At 36.2% G+C, this 24,704-nt stretch overlaps 1 pseudogene; it reads right to left on the bottom strand.

Moving 5' to 3' along the window:
- Window positions 1-290: 290 nt before the first annotated feature.
- Window positions 291-24,704, bottom strand: part of LOC149142086 (14-3-3-like protein GF14-C pseudogene) — a 113,955-nt pseudogene continuing 89,541 nt past the window's right edge.

Here is a 24,704-nt window from a genome sequence, read left to right as displayed (position 1 = left end):
GCAGAGAAACACTCCTTCACTCAACTTTATTTGTGGCCATTTTTGTCCTGCCATTTTGAATCTGCTCAGTTATTTCACTCAACCATTTCTCTATAATAATCTTCTTAAAAAAACACTATTCTAGTCAGATTGTCAGCGCTAACACAAAATTTTTGTACCTTCATTCTTGTCACGTGTTACGTTGAGTTTTCCTTCTCTCTAGTGTGTAAGGGATTGAATTTTTCTGCCTTCAAAATAGGAGAAGAAATTGTGCATTGGCTTTGGAAGGCTCATTAGATCCAAGTATTACTCTAATCTCTCCACCTTTTGTTTGAAGTCCATAACGTGAGGTTATCACGAAGGAGATGCATGATCAAAGTGCTATCCTTGTAAGATTCTTCACCTAATGTATCAAGCTCTGCAATTGCCTCGTCAAAGGCCTGCTTGGCAAGTGTACAAGCATGATCTGGTGAATTCAAAATCTCATAATAGAATACAGAAAAGTTAAGGGCCAGTCCCAATCTGATAGGGTGAGTTGGAGCCAACTCTGTAATCGCAATGTCCTAGGTTGCCTTGTATGCAAGCAACGTGCTTTCAGCAGCTTCCTTCCTCTCAACACCAGTTTTAAATTCTGCAAGATATCGATGGTAATCACCCTTCATCTTAAGATAAAATACCTTGGACTCACCAGATGTGGATGACGGGATAAGATGTGTATCCAGAAGATGCAAATATTACTGAGCTCAGACTCAACCTTGCCTCTGTATTCTCTTATCATAGTAACGTGTTCTTCATTTCCCGCTCAATAATGTGGAGTTTCAGTTAGTTTGCTCTGTTGTAATTTGTTGCTGCATTGGTTCCATTTTTGTGTGTCGTGGACATGAGAGGCCAAGTGGTGCATGCGCTGAGAAAGATGACTATAATATTTGTTTATGCATTTATTTCATATGGTAACCCACTGAAATGAGAAGAAGAGGAACGGAGACCAAAAAGACAATGCCCTTGTACCTATACATCTTCTCTATCACCGTCTCCTGCTGCATTCTCTTCATCTTCTCGTCGAGATTGGTCTCCTCTCTGTCAAATGACAGATGCTGATTCTCCAGCGCAATTGACGAGCTCGTACGATAATGGATCTGGGTATTCAATGGTGGCTTGAAGGCCTGCATATGGTTTGGATGTGCAAAGACACCATTGGACCAAGCCTAAGGTGAACACCTTTTTTGTGCGCACATCTCTATGTCATCTAGTAAGGCCAAAGGACCCGTAAAGACTTTATGAGCAGCATGATTTGTCTAGTCTTGCTACAAGTATGATAGTAAAGTTGCCACTGTCTTTGACAGTAAACTTCCCATCTCCATTGTTCACAAGCAAAGTGGAATTATTTCCATAGAAGAAGAAAATTGACAGCATTCATGTCATCCACCTTCACAAGTGCGACAATCACTCCAAGGCTCGTAAGTCGTAGGTATTCAAATGGTCGTGTCTTGTTGATAGTGTTTAGAAAGGATATAGATATAAAGATATATGAGTGTTGAGGAAAAGGCTTCTAGTATCAGGATTTGATGCCAAGCATTGAAGAAGAGCTAATGGATTGCAAACATGATTTGAATCACGATGAGAAATTATCTGTGAAAGTTATCCCTCACCAGAATGCCAATACCTCCAGTCACCAGAACGCCATTACTGAACATTTTGAGTCTGTGTAGAATGCAATGTTGAAGCTATTATTATTTGTGCACTGATATTTTACTCACCCAATGTGAATTTTTTGTGTTGTTTGAGAGGAAATATCCAACTATTAAATAACTTGGAGTTGTGTAGGGTATCGGGGCATTAACATCAAAATTTGAATGTTGAACATTGAGCATTGAATAAGGCAATCTCTTTGGCATTGTATTGCTCAAAATTGAATGGCGGCGGTTGAAAATCCACAACCTGGAACTACTGTATGTTGCTTTGAATACGTTGAAGGCTTGCATATTTCATATGTTCAATTATATTCAATTGTGATTTTGAACTAATTATATATCTTTACGACTTGGCTTATTTATATATGGCTTGAGATCAAGAATCTGTATTTTTGAAATTCACCTTATTTTTCAATAAAAATGGCCAGAATCAATGAAGTATTAGAGTTCCTCAAAACTCTAATATTGTCTACTACTCATGATACATTAAAAGTAAGCAAAGTTTCTCTCACAAACATTCAGGTCTGTCTACAAAATGCACAAGAGAAAATTGACTTTTTGCATCTTGAATCTTAGCTACAGTGAGTAGAATTACAACAATGGAGTCATCATTCTGAACCTGCTTCTATTCAGAACAATGAAACAGACTCCCATAAGCAGCAAGTCAATATTGTTGAAGTTGATTCAGATCCAGTACCCAATAAAGTAGCAGTTGTACATGCAGATGCAAAAATTTAGTCTACACTTCCCAAGTCGGTCATCAGACCTTGGGAAGAGCTTGTCCACAACAAGCATAGAATTGGTCTTGGATATGGTAAGGACGTGTCCTTTCACATTCCATACTATTCAAAATCCATCCAGTTTCAGAGTGCTGGATTCCTTCATGACAGTTCACGTTCAGCTGTTCCAAATTTTGCCCTTCCTCCATAGCAACAGCAACAAAAATATATTGTGAAATGCCAACACTGTGACTGAGTTGGCCATCTAAAAGATCATTGTTTTGATCTTCATCCATGTAGGCACTATCATAAAACTAGTCATCCTTTAATCAGATGCTTCAGAAACAAACCTCTTGCAAGAACAAAGATTCATCTTGGATGGATCGCTTCTTGGCAATGGGCATCTATAGCCAAGAAGATATTTCAGTCATATGTCCAAAATTGTTCTAGAGTATTGAGCAATCTTGCAGATGATTTTTCTTCATCATCTCACCTTGTATCTGTCAGGGGTGAAATGATGGTCATCTACAAGCTTCAAAGCCACATCAAGCGAGCCTAAGCCACAACCTGCCATACCAGATTCAGAGTTGTAGCCAGAGATAAAGATGCCCCTGAGCATGCCTTCCGCTGGTGATACCTCTTCAAAGAAATGGGGACACTTCCTCTAGCAGAAGACTTCAGCTTCTTGCCAGTTTTGGAAGAGTTTCGGGAACTGCATTAAGAATTCCAGAGTTGATGGTCATCCTTAAACCACCACAGGTTGAGACCTCCCTTTTCAGTTTGAGGTTCTCTCTTTTATGTGGGGTGAGACCTCCCTTTCATGGTTGAAGGTTTCCCTCTTCAAAACATTAGGAGCACTTCCTCTAGCAGAAGACCTTAGCTTCATGCCAGAATTGGAAGAGTTCCGGGAACTGCACTAAGCGTTCTAGTGTTGGTGGTCATCCTTAAACCATCGCCCTTTATACCAACATTTCAAAGAGCACATTTAGCGTAGTGCTGCCATGTTTTTTGCACATTTTGTATTACAACTCTCTTCTTGGAATCATACATACCCCTTTGGATTAAGGGGGGTAATGTAGGACACCTAATCCTCTAAGGGTTGGTGTGGAAGTCGAATAGACTAAGGAAGTCCAAGAGACCTTGGAATACGAAACCAAAGGTCATATGAATGCACTATAAATGTATATCATTTGTTAATAATAGATGAACTCTCCTGCTTATCTTTAATATTTTGTTGTTGCCATCTGTGTGTTTAACAAATTTCACTTATAGTGGTGGAAATAAAGAAAATTAGTAAAATTAGAATATGTGTAGAATTTGGGAAGTTAAATTAAGTCACCATAAAAAATTTATTTCTATCCCACTTTTCTGAAGAACATTGAAAAAGGTGACATGGAAGGAAATTTACTCATTCCTAGATGGTTATTCATGGTACATGTAGAAAAAATTTGCAAAGATAAAATTTTGAATATTTTCTCAAGAAAACTCTAGCAAGGAAGAAAAATCCAATTACTTTATACACGGATAATATGGACAAGGATTAAAATGATCAAGTAGTGGTAACTCCTAAGTTAGAGAAGTTTGTGGCTGAAACATCTCTGGATAAAGAAAACCCAGGATGTCATGGCCTTGCTGCTTGTATTGTTAAGAATTTTAGGAAGAAGCGCAGGATAGTCACATATGCAAAGAATGAACGAAAGAGTTATTTAGGATTGTATTATGTTTGTCATAGGTGTGTTGTTACAGTAGTAGAAAGGAAGAATTCTTTCAATACTGCTAATGCTTTTAAGTCAAGTAAACCTTTTAATTTAATTATGATGCCACCACATGTATACCGAGAATTTTACCTTGCTTCAAAATAATATTTGAAACTTGTTTTCAATTAACACAAGAAAGGATGTATGTGACTCTTCTAGGCCCTACCAATAAAGAATGGCAAGTCCAATATCTTGGTGATAGATCACACCCCGGGATAAGTGGAGGATGTAGGTATTTCCACTTGAAAATAATATTGAGGAGGGAGATGTATGTGTTTTTGAATTAGTGAATACAATCAAATACTGTTTTTAAATTCATATTTTAAAAGTTTTCCAAAAAGTGCACTCCTTTGAAGAAGATGGAATGGATAAACATGAATCATAAATATGGACAATGTAGGAAATAAATTGCAGATCCTATTAATCACAAATCTTGTTAATATTATTAATATGATATACTACATGTTTTAAAATATATAAATTTACATTATATATCGAGTTATCTTTGAATACTGCACCTTTCCCAAATCACCCAATTCCATAGGTTTGCAACAAACTCCATATGTGTGATCAATCAAACCATCCTGGTAAGATGAAGGAGCTATCGAAGAGATTGATTCCTTTTTCCAAGTGCTCTCTATGGTCGACTAGAAATGGATATGTCAATGTTGAATAATTAGTGGTTAAGATTTTTTAAGCATTGGTGGTTGACCATAAATGGATAGATTAAGGCTAGTGATAGCACAAATTCTAGTTTAGAAAAGCTTCATCACATTCTCGTCCATTAATTGATGTAGAACAACCTCGATACCCAATCAAAGCGAAACAAATAGGTTTTCTCCTTGAACTAGTGGAAAAAGGTCCTCAGATAGACCACGATATGGATGGGTTTTTCATTGAAAGCACATGTGAATAACCCTAGGGTGGATTGGGAGGTAATGACATTGGAAATCCTTCACTAACCACATGGATGAAGGTGTACCTAAGCTAGATTTGAGCGAAACCTAAAAGGTTTGTTGAGGTTCAACGAACTCCGAACCATAAGGTTCAAGTTTGGAAAACCATGTGACATTAATGAAACCCAAAAAAATGAGCATTCAGGAAAATCCATAGGCCTTATATTTTTATTGAAATATAACTTCCAAAATCCTAAGGTGTCTAGGAATAGAAGAAATAAGTATCCACACATTGAAATATTTAACCATAATATTGTAAACACTAAACCAAACTAAGAAATTAATTACTTCAATTGATCGCTTCTTGTGCTTGTTCTACATGCCTCCAGCAACAAGCCCCACTAAATCCATAAACCTAGTTGACAACATAAAATTGATAAGTAATGGGGAAACACAAAACCAAACTAAAAATTTGAGTATCTCGGTCAATGTCTTCTTGCACTTGTTCCGTGTGCCTCCAACAACATACCTACTAGGAGTCCAATGGCTAAAATCCTTGGGTACAATAGCTTTTAATTTTCAAGAACTTTTCACGAAATTTTCTGCGGATGGAAAGGAAGTTGAATTAAGGGGTATTGCAGGGAAACCAGGAAAGATAATCATCTCTAATGGGATGACAAATCTTCTAAAAAGGGCACAATAATAACAATAGTGGGTTTCTATGGGGCACAATAGTAACAATATGGGCACTACATGGGAACAACAATAAATAAGGGGGTTGTACTAATAACAATAAGGGGTTACAGTAGTAGTATAGGGGCCTAACATGCCCCTCTCCTTCAAAACGTGTTGTCCTCAATAGTTGAGTCATTCTTAATGCTTCTGTATAAAATTCTTGTCCTCCCATGTGGAATCTTCAGCGGGTAAGTTCTTCCACTTGATGAGATACTCAAAATTGATCGATTTCGTAGCTGTCAGGTTCTCGTTTTTGTGACTGCTCCAGATTCCAATATGATTTTTCCTTCCTCTTCAAGTTCTGGCAATATTTTTTAAATTGGGATCTTTTGCAACTTTTGAATGAGTGGCCATACTTCTTCGTCCTTTTTCCATCATCCCTTGCTTCATTTATCCACTCTGGTTGGATAATAGAAATAGCACAAAACAATGCTTCCGCATCTTCATCCTTTCTTGAGAGTGCATCTGCAACAAAATTTTGCTTCCCTTTTCTATAGATGATGTCAAACTTATAACCCAACATATTTGTGACCGATTTTTTCTGTTCTTCTAAAGATAATAGTTGTTCTACAAAGTATTTAAGACTATCATGATCCATTTTTACCTTGAAGTGTCTTCCCATTTGGTAAGGTCTCCATTTATTAAGTGCATGTAGTATTGCCAACATTTCCTTCTCATAAATAGCTTGCTTGAGATGTAGCAGTAAAAATACCCAATCACCTACATCAAAACATTTTTCACTATGATGTTGATCTACCTGTCGTTTCATTTGATTTTGTACCAAAGTGGCATTATCCTTTAAAAGTTGGAGAGCTTGTTGTTGATGCTCGATGTGATCTTTCACTGCTTGAACCTTTTTCTTCTTGATATGTCCTTCTATCTTGAGAGTTTGAGTTGCGGTAATTTCTTCAAATGCTTTACAAGATATGGTCAGATTCATTTCTTGATGCTTGATGTGATATTTCACTTCTTGAACATTTTTTTCTTGATATGTCCTTCTATCTGGATAGTTTGAGGAGTGGTAATTCCGGCCAATGCATTACAAGATATGGTTGGATTCATTTCTTCTTTCTTGATGTGATCTTTCACTTCTTGATATGTCCTTCTATCTTGAGAGTTTGAGAAGTGGTAACTCTTTCCAATGCTTTACAAGATATGGTCAGATTCATTTCTTCTTTCTTTGGGGTTGGGTCCTGGCGTATATCCTCTTCTTTTGATGTTTCTTGATTCTTTTCTTCCTCTTCTTCAATCTCTATGTAAAATATTTTCTTCTCAGCACACTTATGACCTTTAGTGCATTTGCTATCACAATTGTAACAAATCCCTTTTTCTCTTTTTTCTTCCAATTGTTGTGGTGTAACTCTTGTAGGTTGTGGAAGGCTAGGAGAAACAACACTTCCATCTTTATAGTTGTGAGGGGTAGAATTCCTTGTTGCCATAATTTTTCTATCCACTTTGTAACAAAGCCCTTTTTCTCTTTTTTCTTCCAATTATTGTGGTGTTTCTCTAAAGAAGGTGTTTCTCTTTGTATTCTCATAATGTGCTGTAATTTCCTCTGTGAAAATTGACGACGTAACAAGTTGTTTACAAGAACAAATCCCTTTATACCATAAAAATTGATCTTGTTCTAAATATGAAGATGCAATATATGCCTTTTGTAATAGTGGTACACCATGTAGATCAAAATATTTCTCCATCAGTAGTATCTAATTTACCATATCCTTGCTATCAAACTTCCTCATCTCGCTTTTTCTTGATTTTAGGAGCTCGATCTTGAAATGACTGTAACTCTGTACTTTCAGATCTCTAAGTTCTAAAATTGTGACCTATAGTAGCCCTCTACGTCATCTTTCCAATGCCACCAGTCTGATCGAATTTAGATTCTCCAAGAAAGTGTTATGCACAATCTCCCAAGATGACCTGATTATATACCTTTTCAGAAGAGTGAACTATGAAGTGCCACGTGTCACTGTTTTGACCTTATGATCTAAAAAATAGATACAGGAAACTATAGTTCGTCATATTTCTATAACTTCTTATGAAATTTCAATCTGATGCTCAAGACAAAAGTTATGACTATTTTCCCCAGGTCACCTGTTTCGAATGTAATTCGGGAGTCTGCAAAAAAATCCAACTTCCTCAGATCCTATCTCCACAAATATAGCACAAAAAGCTCTGAAATTTGGACCCAAGGTTTAGAATGATTTCAACCCAAATGGGTTTTTTTTTTAGCATCTGAAATGGCACAGAAAAACAATTATAGTGAAAATTCCATGATGACCTATTTGGAGCAGCGAAACCCTAGAATCCAAAGCTCTAATACCAAATTTTATGAAACCAACTCACAAAAAGATAGAAAAGATATATCAACACCTTAGAATTCAACCTCTTCTAGGGGAAAACCTCCTTTGCATTACACGAATGAATAATTCTTGGATGATACAAATGAAAAGACCTCCTTTTTATATATAGGAGTTTAATGGGTCACAATATAATCAGAGCCGACATAACAATAATAATGTAAGGGCACAATAATAACAATAGTGGGCTTCTATGGGGCATAATAGTAACAATATGGGGACTACATGGGAACAACAATATAATAAGGGGGTTGTACTAATAACAATAAGGGGTTACACTAGTAGTATAGAGGCCTAACATCCACAAACCTAGTTGACAACAAATTTTTTTATTACAAACCTTATTACACATGTTTCGAGAAATAAAATAAAATTGAAATTTATCTCATGTTCTTACCAGATGTAGGGCTAGCTAGAGATATTGAAATAGATGATTGGCTATAGATTTAATTTATTGAAATTTTCTTTGAAGTTGCTATGGCACAATAAACAAATACTATTCGACAACACAGAGAATGAGAAACTACACATTGATTCCTAAAACTTTCTGAGATTGGACTAAAATGAAATATTCCTTGCATTTACAGCTGGTACACCTTGGAATATATCCAAGCACTGACGATAGTGAGGAGGAGGTGCAAGTGAAGATGAAGGAATCAAAGTGACAGTACCAAGCACAATTTGAGATCGCAAAATAAAATTTTATTTAAACCCATACCCAATTTACTTAATTTGATGGGGATCTTGCATGGATTTATGTTGATGTATCATGAGAATGCTTTATGATTGGTTATTGTGAATTTTTTTTTCATATATAAAAGAAAAATACAATCTAGAACCTATCAAGGGCACCTTGGGTAAAATCTTGAAAACCACAATAATCTATAAGAACTATAATTTTTCAATTTGGGACCTTAAATTAGCTGTGCGAAGACTTCGACCTCTAAGATAGTATCTTGGAGGTTCTTAGTGTATTCCATAGGTTGCGATATTTCCAATCATGTGTTTTTTTTTCCAAATGGTGTTTAATTATGCAAAATTCATATCTTTAATATGGTAACCATTAATTATTCGCCATGGGTACATATGGAAGTAATGATAATGTCTCATGATTTGTGTATGTCTAATTGTTAAAGCATGGAATTAATTAGATACTTATTGAGTCATAAAGAACATAAAAACCCTAACCTTAAAGACAAAGAAAGGGTTTTAAAATCCCAACCAAAAGTAGAGACAATGATTTAAGTACTATTGTAGTGATTTGATGTTTCACAATAAAGGATAAATTGATAGGATAAGAGACATAGAAATAGTAAAGGACAAAGAGTAACCGGTGAAGGACCATAAATTGATAGGATAAGAGACATAGAAATAGTAAAGGACAAAGAGTAACCTGTGAAGGACCATAATGGACCATAGTGTCTCATAACTCATATATTGTGAATTTTGATACACCATAATCTCTCATAATTCAATAATTGGTTTAGCAATCTATGGATTTGGCATTGTGCTCTTTTATATTTAAGGAGAAAGACACAATACATCACTTTTCTAGAGATTTTACGCACATTGGATTTCTCTAGGGAAAATATTGTGTTCATGGTAATCTATTATGTTTTTTTTACACTTTCATTGTATTTTTTTTTCATCATATGTTAACAATATTTTGTTGTTTTTTATTTTCTATAAAATCACTAAATATAAGAAAAAGAGTGACACGAATTATTATTGTGTTAAACAAATTTTTAGATATTTTAGTGAGTTAAGCTCTAGAACTATCCAATGTAGCTTATTGATAAATAAAAAGCCAAATTAATTCACGCATAGAATGTAAAATTAATAGGTGGAATAGATTTTGGGTTAAGTGAAGATGGTGATTATTGTCAAATGTGTGAGGGAAGGGTTGGTATGCCACATTTTGACTATGTAATGAGAGTTGTTAAAGTTTAAGAAGAGAAAAATTGACCTGTAATTAATAATTTTTCTTAAGGATAAATTTTTGCAGTGATGCATTAACATGGGAATTACAGGTAAAGGGGCTAGTACTTGCTAATATAGTGGAAGAAGGATATTGCAAATAAAGATATCTTGAAGGAAAGTTTTGGATATGGCCTCCTCAAATATAGGAAAGTGGAAAGTTTAATTGAGAAGCATGTTTTATTTCCTATGTTTGGTGGATTCCACTCAAGCATATTGCACTATAAGGAAAGACAACTAACCCACACTAATAGTCTATATAAGGACTACCTCTTCCCACACCTAGCGATTGTATTAAAGATAAAGTGAAAGTAATATAATGAGTATGAAGAGAGGTCAATTTATAGGAATAAATGGAATTGAAGTGTTATGAGTTGTGAGAAAGCTAAGGGGGGGTAAGAATCCTAGTTATAACCCTAGAAATAGTGTTGGAGAATTTGAATAAATTGAAAAAGATTCATTTGTACAACTAGGACATTAAGAATTCGTGTGGCACCTTAATAATATCCTAGTTTTGACCCTTTGGATGTTTTGGATCGAACCAAAAATAAGTGGATATAATGACAAGAGGTAAATGAAAGAGAAAAAATCAATTGAAAACATATAAACACATACCTCATACATTTCAACATTTCGATATCGTTAATCTTCTTGTTCATGCAACTCAACATCAGTATCATTTGATTCAGAATTGATGTTGAATGGATTGGCCATATCAAAATCATCATGAATGTCATTGTTTCCAATCATATTATCATCTATATCATCATTAGGAACCTCCTACATTTGGTTTGACTTCTTCAAGTTCTTCATTTGACACATCATCGATATAATCTTCATTCAAAACATTGTCTCAAACATCTCCTTAAACTTATTCGACATCTTCATTTCACACGTGAACTAACTGATCCTCTACGTCATCTTCTTCTTCAATCTCATCTTCTTTCACTACATTATACTTTAACAACCTTCCTCTTGGATCATATCTAACAATATATGACCAATCCTCTCTACCTAAAACCTTTGAGTAAAAAATATTTTCACATTGACTTAGAAGACCATAGGGATCTAATCTTGGCTCAACATTCCTTATATTAACCATGGTAAGTCTGTTAGCATGATTATTAACATTCCTATCAATATCATGTTCATTCATTCGTAGCATGTACCATTTGACGTCAAACAAAACTAATTTGAATGATTTAAAGTCACACTCAAGTATATCTTCCAAATACCCATAGTATCAATTTTCAGAGACTTTTGGATGTTTGTCACTTCTAGAGGAAACATTAGTAACCTAAAATATTGTAATTGTCACACTATCATAAGTTTTCATATTTTCATCCAACTTTTTGATGCGAAATTTGCATCCATTGCACCACATAGGATTGTGGTGTGCCAAACGCACTATACCATACACAAAAAATGCATTGTCAATTGATATACATATTTATACTTAGAAATTATGCAAAATCATAAAAAATACATGCCATTAAATCAAAATAATATTCAGAAAGACTAAATAGTATGGGTGAATATGACTTGTTTATCTTTTAAATCATATGCTAAATCAATTTCCCTCTGTATAAGATTGATATCTCCTTTATGTTCAACTTATTTGAACAATATAGCCACATCATCCCATAATAACCTGCCATTATTAGATTGTAAACAGTGTTCAATCCATAGCTTCATCCAATCAATATTTTATGAAATGTATAAATGTATTTCATCCCACTCTCGAGCAACTGTATTAAAATAAAACAATTCACACATAATTAGTTACCATGGTATAGCTTCATAATAATGGATTATGCAAGAAGAATAAAAATTAAATAATCACAATATACATAAAAAAAATCAAATTACTTGCATCTCCACCATTTACTTACCTATCACTTTCCTCATTCTACCTTTCCCTAATAGGTGCTCCCCTTCAAATTCGTTGACATAGTTGACATCCCAAATGTGATCCACATTAATACTTGCAAATAGTTTATGAAGATATTGAGTAATATAAACCATGGTTTGATATACCATATATCCCTCTACTATAGAACCCTTAGGACAGGCTCTTTGCCTAACCAAAGCATTCAATGATTTCAAGTGCCTCTCAACCGTCCACATTGACCTTATGTGTACATGTACGCAATTTTCAATCTCCTCAACTTGGTGTATGAGGTAGTGTTGTTGTGCATTGAAAAATGTTGGAGGTAGATAATTTTTCATTTCAAACATTAGACAAGGAATTTGTCTCCTCCAATACTTTATATCTTCTTTAATGATTTCTTTAGATGACAACCATTTACAAATGATGCAAGAAAACCACATGTTTCAACAAAAATGTTTATAGTACATTATAATTAAAACACATGCAGTCAAATTTAAGTTGTACAAGGAATTGAAAAAATCACACTTTTCATATAAATCACAACTTACCTCATATATTTGCCAAGATTGTATATAGCTTGTTTGACATTTTTGTCAAAGCTTTTTGGGAGAGATAGAGGTAGAACATATTGTAACAAAGAAAATGAATCATTATTTATTCCTAATTGGTAGAAAAAAAAACTAACAATATGTTTCACAAATATACAAAAATATACACCAAAATAATTACTGTAATCAAGGCATTCCAATCATGAGTTTCTGCCAAACTTAATTCACATTTCTGTGTTAGGATATTCTTTATGTTTAAAGAAAATCTAGTGGGAATTTTTTTTCAATAAGCTCTTTTACATCCTTTCTTTGTTTCTCTGTCAATAACCATGGAAGGGTGCTTATATTTTGGTCTCCATCACTATTTGAATGAATCACACTTTGCATTGCATGAATGACCTCCTTAATGTCATTACAAATCTTGACAATTTCTTCTTTTCCATTCCTTCCATCTAATATTTTCCATAATGTTTTTGTTACATTCTTGTTGATTTGAATTGCATAAAACAATAAACAATTTCTAGGTTCTCATAGTACAAGAACCTACTATATTGTACATGATAAATTTTCATTCCTCGTGTAAGTGCCCCATTATTAATACCTTCAACAAAATGACCTTCAAGGTGAAGCATAATTAAAGATATTACCACAATACTACAGTGAACAAAATGCAATAAAAATATAAAATATTCCAAACATTTCATATATGATATAGATAGATGATTTGATCCATACCTTGTCGATTTCTATTATATTTCAACTGCCATAGATGAGGTGTAAATCTTCATGTTTTTAATCCAATCTCTTATTTCCCATTGAAAATATGTTTTTTAGTACTTCAACAATTATGGTTCTTAGAGAGGAAGTGCTTATACTCATCAAACACATCCTTTCCTAAACTTCTTGAATGACAAGATTTCATCTTAGGACCTGTTGTTGTTGCTACAACACCCTCTACAAATTTCACTACATTCTAATTTTGGAGCCTACCTCATTGTTGTGTCAAGTATCATTTTGTGTTGTTTCATATGTTTTGAGTGTTCTTTAGTGTCTTCACATTGATTTGAATATCCTTATATTCATTTCATTGTCACAACACCTTTGTTGTTGTAAAATGACACTTTTGGGTTGTGGTCGCACACACTTCACCATTTGTACTTGGGGAATGTGCATAAAGTGTTTTTTTGATGTGTATTCATTGCTGATCATGATTTTCTAAGTTTTCTTGATGAGTTAATATGTGTTGCACATTGTTTTATGTATATAAATCATCTTATTCAACACTTGACCAATCATCTGGACTTAAACAAATTATGGATGCAAAATGACCCCATCAAGGCCAAGAGTGCATGAGTGCACTCTAAAACCTTGATGGGTGACCCTTCCCTATTCAAAAGTGTGCCTATTCCCTCTCACGGAGCTGGGAACACTCCAAAAGAACAAATCCCTTCCTTGTTCTAAATTTCACCCTCAAAAAATGACTAAGTCTTCCTTGAGCTCACTTCCTTCAATCGCAAAAGTGTGCACCCCTTGAGTGCACTGGCGCATCCTGAAGACCTGAAACTTAGCACTTCATCCTTCTTTGACACATCATGCACCCTCCTAAACTGACTTGAACACAACGTCACACCCTGAAGGCACAAAGCCTCAACCTTCAGCCTTCAAGAGTGTGCCCTTCCCCCTTGTTGAGGCCTCTTAGGCGCATGAGCATACCTCGAAAGAACAAAGCCTCAGCCTTTAGCCTTTGGGAGTGTGCCTGGTGCCCTCCCTCTTTCTGTTTGGTGCATAGCGCACTTGGGAATCCCAAAGCTTTCCCCTTCATCCTTCGAACATGGGACATGTGCCCTACCTTGATTGCTTTCTTCCTTAGGGTGCATGAGCACATGCCAAAGCCTCGAAGCTCCTCCTCCTCCATCCTTCACCCTTTTAGAGTGCACCCTTGCACCATAAATATCCATTCCCCATTTTAAGCGCAATCAAAGGGCATGAACAATAAAATATGCATAAAACATGGTAGAGTAGGAGATTTTTAAACTAATATCTTCTTGTCATGAGTGATTGTAGAAATAGGTATTCCAGGGACTTCAAGGAAAACACACACAAGGAATATCAAGAAAGAGGATGAAGAAAGGAAGCATAAGAAGAACCAAGAAAACACATGAAACTTGATGATCAAAGCACCATGAAGACTCCAAGATTGAAGACCCTTCGAAGGGTGGAAGCACCAAGAGCAGATGATGACAAAGAACAGACACAGTGGCAACCATGTCACTACTAAAGAAAGTCCATGTCATCAGTCACTGTCAGTCCTAGTCATCTAAGATAATGGTGTGTCAAGCTTCATCATATGATTATGTGGAATAAAAAATGTATCAATGTAGTCATTGTATAAGACAAATGAGTAGAATTCCAAGAGTTATAAGTGAGCTCAAGAGTCATAGAATTCCAAAGGACATTAAATACCAAAAGTCACATGAAATTCCAAAAGTCATTTGGAACTTCAAAGAGTCATGAGGATATGAAAGGTCATTTCTAAAGTTATAAACAATTCCTCATTTCTCATGTAAAGAACTTTTATCCTTGGCTTCTTCCATAAGGCATAAGAGATATATGTTAGTACTTTTGTGGAGCAAGTAGTGGCTCAGACGCTCCACTATTGGAGCAAGTGATGATCGTTGTATTCATGCATTTTGGGACTTTTACATAGTATTTGAAGCCTAACGACCAACACGTTTTCATGCATGGATTATGAATGGTTGTAATACTATTTTTTGAATGTTTATGGCTCATGCTTCATTTCACCGGTACTAAGGTAGTTTAACTATTTCAGTTATTTTAGTGTTTATCTTGTGAGAATGTTTTGTAATGGTTATAATGACTGCTTCATCTCTGTGGACTATTCTGCTTGATGTTAGATGAAACAATCTTGTTTACATGCATATTTATTAGGGTGGTACTATTGCCTCTCTCTTAGAGGCTCACCATCCTTCCTCTCTACAAGTAGAAGAACCTTGATGCACTTACAACTGAACATTCACAAAGAACAATAACTTACTTTTCGAAGGCACATATGTGATTCTCTCAATTGCTGACAGTTAGAGCCAAATAAAATATTTAAGTACATGGTAGTTAGGTTGTATTCTAGATGGGGCTCCTATCCCAAATGGTGTGAGGTCTAATTGGGACTGCATATCAAGCAAAACCCCTTGAATTTTGGAAGGTCCATCAATGTCAACATTTATGGCGCTAAAAGAAGGGAAACTAGATATTTAGGGTAGATGAATCCACCCACCCAAACCATGCTACCTTTGAACAAGGAAGTAACATTCCCAACACCTCTCTGACTCATATTCCTGAAGTAGGTAGATCTTCTTAGCCCAATCCTAAACAAAGATGTGAAATTTCCTATGAGAACATCTAGGAAATTCGGCCTATAACTCATCACTTTGCGAAGGCTATTGGATTAATTCTAGGGACACAATCTTCCTTATTTTCCAAAGAAGAAAGAAATAACCCTACTGGGATAGAGTTCTACAGTGGAAGATTTGGTTTTCGCTGCCCTTGAAGAGTTGGTGGATTCTACAGAAAACTTCAAAAAACTAGAGCAACCTCCATCATTCAATGAGGGTGATGGAGACAATGTTGTTCTTTCAGATGACTCTTTCCATGGGTTAGGTGGTCACGAAGAAGATTCCTCACATTATGAAGAATAGGAGTAGTATACATATGAAGACATGGCAAATAAAGGTATGGATTAGATGACTTAGGGACCACTTTCATTTCCGGTATTTTACATAAGATGCCAAGACACCTAGAAAAGTTGTTAATGAAATATGACCTTAACAAGGTGATCAAAGCATAAGACCATTCAGATCATTTATATCTACACCTGCAAATGCTTGAGGTACGTTATAAGGATGTTGTGTGTAGACTATTTCCTTGTACCTTAGATGGTAGAGTAGTTGCTTGGTATCATAGTCTTCCTGCACATTCAATTCAGAATTGGAGGGGGATTAAAAAGTTGTTCTTATAAAAGTTCGTTGATGGCAAAACCCCAGCCATGTTATTAAAAGAGTTAGGGAACATGAAGATTGGGGTAAAATAAAAGGTCAAAGATTTTAATTATAGGTTCAATCAGATATTGAACCAATTTCCTCTAGATATGGCTCCTCATACCTCTATCACAATTTATTACTATACTTCTACCTTGCTAACAAACATATCACAGTTTTTAAAGAGGGCGATGAAAGAGACTTTGGCTCAGAATTTTGAAGAAGCCATTGCCATTAAGAAGGACTTGCATGCAATCAGAGTCATTGTCGACAATGAATCATGCAAAGACTCCAAGGAGACAAGAAAAGTTCTCATGCCTCTTCAAACAAGCCCAAGGATAAGTGAGACCATTTTCACTAGCAAGCCCTCAAATTTTAACTTCTTGAAGAAGTTCAATAACAACAACAACAATAGTCAGCCAAATAAGTCTACACAAAGCTTGAATTACGTGTTCAATGTAGAGAGAATGGGCATGGACCAATATTTTTCTGTTCATCAAAAATAACATTCATAAAATACGTGCTCGCGGTGGAATCACAACATGAATTCTCTGGTCATGCACATTATTGAATTAGTACTTTCAAATCAACAGACCGAGCAAATAGAATAAAAGGAAGAATCCATTGCGGCTGAGGAAACTGCAAGTATCAGAAAAATAGTTAATTCTTTCAGTTCTGTGTTCAATGTTGAGAAGAAAAACAATGAAGAACCACTACTAAATGAGGCCTCAGCTCAGAAGAAAAACAACTGATATAAGTTGAGAATTCAAGGGCTTCTTCCTAAATAAGAGTTGACAAGGAAAACATTGAAAGAAAATATGTTGAGAAAACTTACTCTACCCATCAACTAAACTCAAAACAAGTATGGAGATGTTTCCCCATGTTTTGGGAAAATTTAGTGTTTCTACAAATGCCTAACCCTCTAGACCTGGTATCTAGTCTAGAAACAACAGTCAAAGTAATTCGTTGCTTTTCCTATAATTAATAAATAAGAGAAGGAAGGAAAAGGAACCAACCTGTAACTTTCGTTCGATCCCTCTCTCCTTTGACCAATTTTGCCACTCCTTTTTGTACTTAATTTTCTTGGAAAGTACCTGCACACAAGACGAGACAGAAACCCATCAAAGCATACAATAACGATCTGTTAACTAAACATATCATAGAATCCAGAAAACGATATACATGATGTAAACACATGAATGGAAAAATATTAGAATTATTTATTGATAAAAGGAAAGATTACAACCCATGAAGATTCATGATCGATTCAGTGTCTTCCTTCTAGTTTCAATCCCTCCTCTCCTCATGAAGCAACAATTCAACATCATTACAATACTCTTGCAAATCTCATTCAAACAACATTTCCTTAGCTCAAGAAATTCCAACCTAGACTAGCCTTTGAATGCTTGGTCAATTTATAACTGAATGGAGGAGGTTAAGCCATTAATGGCCTTCATGAATGCTTTGCCAAATTTTGGAAGTGGTTCCATGGAGGAAGGGATAATTGATTAAGGTTCATTCATCCTCTTCCTCATCCAAAAGCGAGATCAATCCATTTGGAAACTTCCAGAAGAATCCATTGGATGAGGAACCCAATGGATTCATTTTAAAAAATTCGATGAATCTCACTCAGTGCAGGTGAAACAAGGCTAACTGCGCTACAGTGCACCCAGACAGTGTGTTAGTTTCAGTCTTTGAAGCCTTCCTCCAGTGATCAAACATGCTTTTACAAAGTGATTTTAAGGTGTCAAGGTCAAATTTTGTCATTTCAGTGAGTCTTCAAGTAAAATTTGGTCACTAGGTATTAGGTCTAGGGTTTACTTTTACTCCTTTCAAAGTTGTCCAAATGTTGGTCCATGTCACCATTCAGTTGAGTGTACCATCATTCAGAGGGTTTTCATCATCATGTCAAGTTCCACTGGGTCATTTTACACCTTGTTCATGCTTCAGTTGTGCCTAGGTAAGGTTCATTTCCCTCTCCTAGGGTTTTGAAGGTAATTTCTCTTGGATGGTCAAATCATTAGAAAAACTTGTATCCTGATGTTCATAAACCTTCTCCTATCCTTAATGTACCTTATTAAACACTTCCCATCATTGAGATCCCCCAAATTCCTCATTTGCGCACAAACCCTAGTTTCTTGCTAGAACTTGGCAATTTTCTAAGCTAGGCCTATGTTTTGCCCTTTTGAACACCTTCCCCTCACTAAATATTTGAAATTCCACTTTCCTCTACTTCTTTACATCCCTCCCTATTTCCCAAAATTTTCCGAAGAATTTAGAAGCCCCTTATCCCCTTCATTTCACTTCATTTCGACAAATCCCCTATTCCACACATCGGGATAGGTTTTACTCCAATGATGTTTCTGAGCAAGAAAAGATGAATTTAGGAACACGGAGAGAGGTTTTTGTCCAAAATAGTCCAAGGAAGAAAAACCTCCTTCATGTTTTACATAGGTGTCATGGTTTTATAGAAATATCAGAAATACAGTTGCCTCAGGAGAATTAATGCACCTCTAAAGTGACCCTGGGAAAATCAATATTTCTCCTATCTTGGTTGGCCTAATGACTTTCTTGATGACTAAAATGATAACTAGACACAAAGCCCTTTCAAATGAGCTATCATGAGCTCAATTTGGGGTTGAAGAAGACCTTCAAAAGTTAACTGCAACAGCACTTTGCCTTTAGGTAGCCTCATTTTGCACATTTTGACCAGTCTTGGGAGATTTGATTTTTGACAGAGAAAATGAACTCCAAATTGAAACATTCCAATTGTGTTGGAAAGTATACTAAATAATATTTCCAATGAACTATCCCATGCCCAATTTGGACACCAGGAAGGCCTCCAAAATTCTCCTGCAAAAAGCACGATGCGTTAGGTTTGGAGCACGACGCTTTGAAAGGGTGTGGTGCATTGGGCAGTGCTCTGCAGTGTAAATTTTGAATGGGCGCGATGCATTGAGAGGGCATGGCACATTGGGTTTGTGGCATGGTGCATAGGGCTTCAAGATTATTTCACCCACAAACTCTACCCAAACCACCAAATTTTCTCAGTCCTCATTGATTCAAGTAAGTCAAACATTCTTCCATGATCAGTGAATGAGTTTCTCTTGATGTTTATGGTGATTTAATGAGAAAAACTTGAAACCATACCTCCCTGCAATTTTGGTAAAAAACAATTGCTTAGGGTTTAAAAATTGTGTTTTTTTCTGCCAATTTCACTCCTAGCCATTTCACTCCCTCACTCCTTCATTCACTCTTTTATTCCCTCCCTCTCATCACATTCTCATCAACCCAATCCTTAATCCCAGTATCCCAAACCCTAATCAAATATCCCTAATCCATAAATTTTATTCCATAAACCCTTTCATTCCCAAAAAACCTATATTTAGCATCAAATCCTCCCCTCATCAGTCCGACTCATCCATGGAGCTCAAAAACATAAAGAAAAACTGGCAAGTTGCTAAGAGGAGGAAAACCAAATTGACAACACTTGAAAGGGAAATTCAAGCTGATCGTGAATCTTGGCTAGAGGAGACAAACATGCACTTGGAAAAGATGCTGGAGAAATCCAACAAAGAGAAAACTATGTTGAGGCACATGGCCTACCATTACTTGGCGAGAAACAAAGTGTGCAAGGCATGAATCAGGAACTTGAAGGCCAAGTTGAAGAAAGCATCAAGGAAGCGAAAAGAGCAAGATAGACTTCAGATCTTGGCTAAGGCTTCCTTGGCGCAACATAGCACTTAACGGAGGACACTTAGCCTAAAACACAGCTTTTCCTGCCCGATGTGTTGTGCCACCTGGCGCTCGCTCTTGATGGGGACCTCCTTTTAAGGAAAACTCAACATTTTTGGATTTCTCATAGAAAAATATGAATGCCCAAAAATGGCCAAGAAATTTTGACAGGTTTAGAGCTTCCAAAAAGGTAAAAAACACCTCAAAATTGACCTTTCTGCCCCTTTTTGGACACACAAGAAGCAGTGTTGGGAAAACTTAGTTTTGGAGGGGAAAATGGAGGCCAAATTAAAAAATTTCACTTATTCTGGAAAGTAGACAGGTATACCTTTCCAAAAAGCACACTTGGAGAAAATTTGGACATCGAGAACGCTTCCAAAAGAAGCTATAAAAAGGTGCTATGCATAGGGAAATCAGCGCGACACATTGGAGGAATTTTGCTCACTTTGGCCAAAAACTCTATTTTTCGCCTAGTTTCTTGACAGATTGACTTTTATCCTTCTAATTGTCAAAATCATGATGTAATTTAATGTGAATTGATGGATTTTGATGTAATTATGCTAAATTTTTACTCATAGAGGTAGATTCATCCATGAAAAGGTAGTTTGCAACTGAATGAATCAGTTCCCTAGTTTTTAGATGCACATTGTGTTGAGCCTCAAACCTGCACCTTCCTATACACCCTCTTAGCCTTCTTTTTCTACTTGTTTCATCCACCCAGCTGTTAAATCATTGCATTGTAATTTAAAAAGAGCTTTTTACATGGTTTTCTGACTATGCTTATGACTGTTGTTTGGTTTAGTTTTGTTCATGCAGCTGTGGAAACTTCTCAGTTTCCGCAGCCAGCATAGGATTCCGCAGCTATTTTGTTAAAAGTTGTGCTACAGGTGTCCTATGAAGAAACGAGCCACATGGGCAAGCTACAGGTGACGGATACATGGAACGTGTCCCTTCAAATCAGCAAAATCATCCATGGAAGGTCACGGTCAACGAGGGTCAAAGGCAAAGCCAACCAAGGAGTTCAGCGGTGGCACGTCTCTGTTTTGGGCACGTGAACGTTTAGGTGGCACAGTCCTCAGCCCACGAAGACACCGACACACCTAGAGATCATCCCCGTAACCTGAATCCAACAGCTACCACTCCGAAGATTTAATAGACACGATGACAGTTACGCTAGATCTCAGCTGAGGAGATCTACGTGTCCTTGGAAACACAGTTAATAGCGTAGGATTCAGTTAGTTAGTTTCAGCATTTTGTCATTATAAATAACACGTTGATGAACACTGTGTAGAAGATTTTTGGATATGTAATTTCAGAACTGTTGTTGTTATTACCCCACTGTACTTTGTTTTATCTATGTTGCTGCTTTAATACATGAGAAGACTCCTTTGCTAAAGCTCGTTCTCATGACTGATCATTGACTGGCTGAGGTGGCAGAGGGCCCCTGCGCACTAAAGCCCTGTATAGTTGTTATTTGATTTTGTTTTCATAATCATTAGCCTGTACATAACGCGCTGTTTTGATGCTCCTTAATTCGCTGCTATTTATATTTTCATTTCTGTCCTCTTGTAGCTGTCAGCTGATCAATGTTTTTCTGCAGGTTTTCTTAGGTAGCCCGGGAAAATTTTCATCTTTTTGATAACTATTGGCATATGAGATCATCTTGTCCTTCCTGCTAACTTTCATTTTCTGAAGTTTAATTCCAGCACTGTCCTTTCTCAAGTTGTGATTTGCTTATTTTATTTATTTTATTTAGACATCATACTACTCATCCATTTATGGTTTCTTTCTTTAAGTCAGGTGACTCTATTAGTAAGAAATCAAAATATTACTTATTGTAGTGTGATTTAGTTATCATATTGCTTAAACTTATTCATGATTGCTTCTCACAAGATAGATTGAGCTGAAGGGTAAAGGACCAGAAGAGTTGAAGTAGTGTGACTAGTTTCTTTTATGCAATTTAATTTCTTGCCATTTAGTTATCATATTGCTTAAACTTATTCATGATTGCTTCCCACAAGGTAGATTGAGCTGAAGGGTAAAGGATCAGAAGAGTTGAAGTAGTGTGACTAGTTTCTTTTATGCAATTTAATTTCTTGTCATTTAGATATCATATTACTTGACTTATTCATGATTGCTTCTCACAAGGTAGATTGAGCTAAAGGGTAAAGGATCAGAAGAGTTAAAGTAGTGTGAATTAGTTGCTTTGCTTTGAGTTGCTTTAAGTTCAATTTTTACTTTCTTTCATTCAGCAGCAATGATACTGGGCCATTGTCATTAGTTCACTGTTTTCTTAAGAATTGATTCCATTACAGTTGTTTTAAAGCTTTCTTTTTGAGCACTTTCTAAGTTTTGAAAAATCACTATAGAAATCATCATCATAATCCATCCATATTCCATACTTAACTTTCATTTCCGCCATCACACATTAGGGAAAGATAAGTCCAAAAACAAATTAAAAAAACTCAAAAATGACAAAAGACTAAGGAAATGGTTATCTAGTACATATAGTACACTTCACTTCGTTAGTTTACGAATCCCGGATTGACATTTTAAATAGCAATTTAGAACACACTAAATTGACCAAACATTTTGGCGCCGTTGCCGGGGAAGTGAAAATTAGGTAGCCAATTTCTTAAAAAAAAAAAAAAAACAAGAAAATTTCAAGGAAGGGAAATTGATAACCTCTCAAAGTATGCTCTCCTCTTGCACTTAGTGTGATCTGGAGGATCAGAAAAGAGAAAGTTATTGGTTTAATAGTTTCTTGAGTATGCTCTCTTCTTGCACCTAGAGTGACCTGGAAGATCAGAAAGAGAATTATTAGCCCGACTTGAAGAAAAATGACATGCATAGAGAAAGAGATTCTAGGGGAAGGTTTTTAGCTAGAGCCAAGAGTTCGATTTTTAAAACTCCATCTACTTCAAGGAATAGACAAGAGACACCTCCATCATCTCCAACCTACACTCCTAGCCCTAGGATTCCTAGAATTCAAGAAGCAATAGTTGACTCTCCCACACCATCCATCGAATCTGAATTAGGAATAGATCCTTTCTTTCCTTCTACAGGGAGACAAATTGTAATTGAAGAAGTAGAATCACCTGAGGAAGAAGAGGGAGAAATTCCTCCTCATTCGCCCTTAGTAGAGGAACCAGAGGACTCTGAAGTCTCTAGGGAAACTACCATGACAGAAGAGGGAGTAAACGGATTTGGTAGAGGTAGAGGTAGAGGAGGAGGAGGAAATAATGGAGGAGGTAGAGGTAACAATGGGGGAAATAGGGATGGAGATAACTCATTTGGATTTCCTATAGTCGATGAAGATTCTCGAGCAACAATGAAAAATATTTCACCATCTGTCCTCCCAAACTTTCATGGGTTAAGAAATGAGGATCCTGAAACATTTCTATTTGAGTTTGAGGTCGTGTGTCGAACCTATGATTATCTGGAAGACTCTCAAAAACTCAAACTGTTTCCTTCAACATTGAAAGGAGCAGCTTTGAAATGGTTCATGGGATTACTCACTCAATCCATTAGGACTTGGAATGATATGAAACAAACATTTTTGGATAGGTATCTAGACTATTGTATGCCCACCAATCACAAGGATGAGGTATTCAAAATGGTACAAAAAGAAGATGAAAACTTGGAGGATTTACTTGAAAGATTTCAATACAATCTGAAAAGAGAAAAAATGAGTAACTTAGATGAGGAAACCTTGAAATCCATTTTATTAAAAGCCATTAGAGATGAATGGATAGATATTTTGAACATGATGGGAAAAGGAGACATATCTCAACTTCCACTTCATGATATAGCAGGACTGTGTGTCCATCTCTCAAGGGGGAAATCTAAAACTCAAAAAGGGCCTAGAGATCCTTCTCTCATCAGAGCAAACAAATCTGCAACTGGATTAGTAAGTAGGGCTGAGATTGGCAACATGCTTGATGAATTCAAAACTGATATCTTAGGGAGTCTTAGTGAGCAACTAGACACTCTTAAGATACACAACAAGTAGAAAGCAGAAGCTGAGGCTTTGGCCATCTTTTTGCCCAAAGTGTAGAAGGAAACATGCTCTAAGGGAATTTCCCTTGGATGCAAAAGTTGTAGAAACATGTGTAGTTTGTTCAGAGAATCATGAGACCAAGGATTGTCCTTCAATTCCTGGGCTCAAAGTTGTCTTTCAAGAAGATCCAAATACAATTGAGTCTCTCTGTTTTGTCGCAAGGAGACCTTGGCAGGGGCAGCAAAATCAAGGGTTTAACAACTCTATGAATTTTCAACCCCCACCAAATTGGAATCCTTGGCAACAACCTTGGTCCCAACCTCAAAATCCTTTTCAATCATGGGTACAAGGTATGCAAAATCCT

The sequence above is a fragment of the Pinus tabuliformis genome, chromosome X, assembly GCF_031772625.1.
Source record: "Pinus tabuliformis cultivar Carrire ecotype Pingquan chromosome X, CPIR1, whole genome shotgun sequence".
Lineage (NCBI taxonomy): Eukaryota > Viridiplantae > Streptophyta > Pinopsida > Pinales > Pinaceae > Pinus > Pinus tabuliformis.
This window is presented reverse-complemented; position numbering and strand designations above follow the sequence as displayed.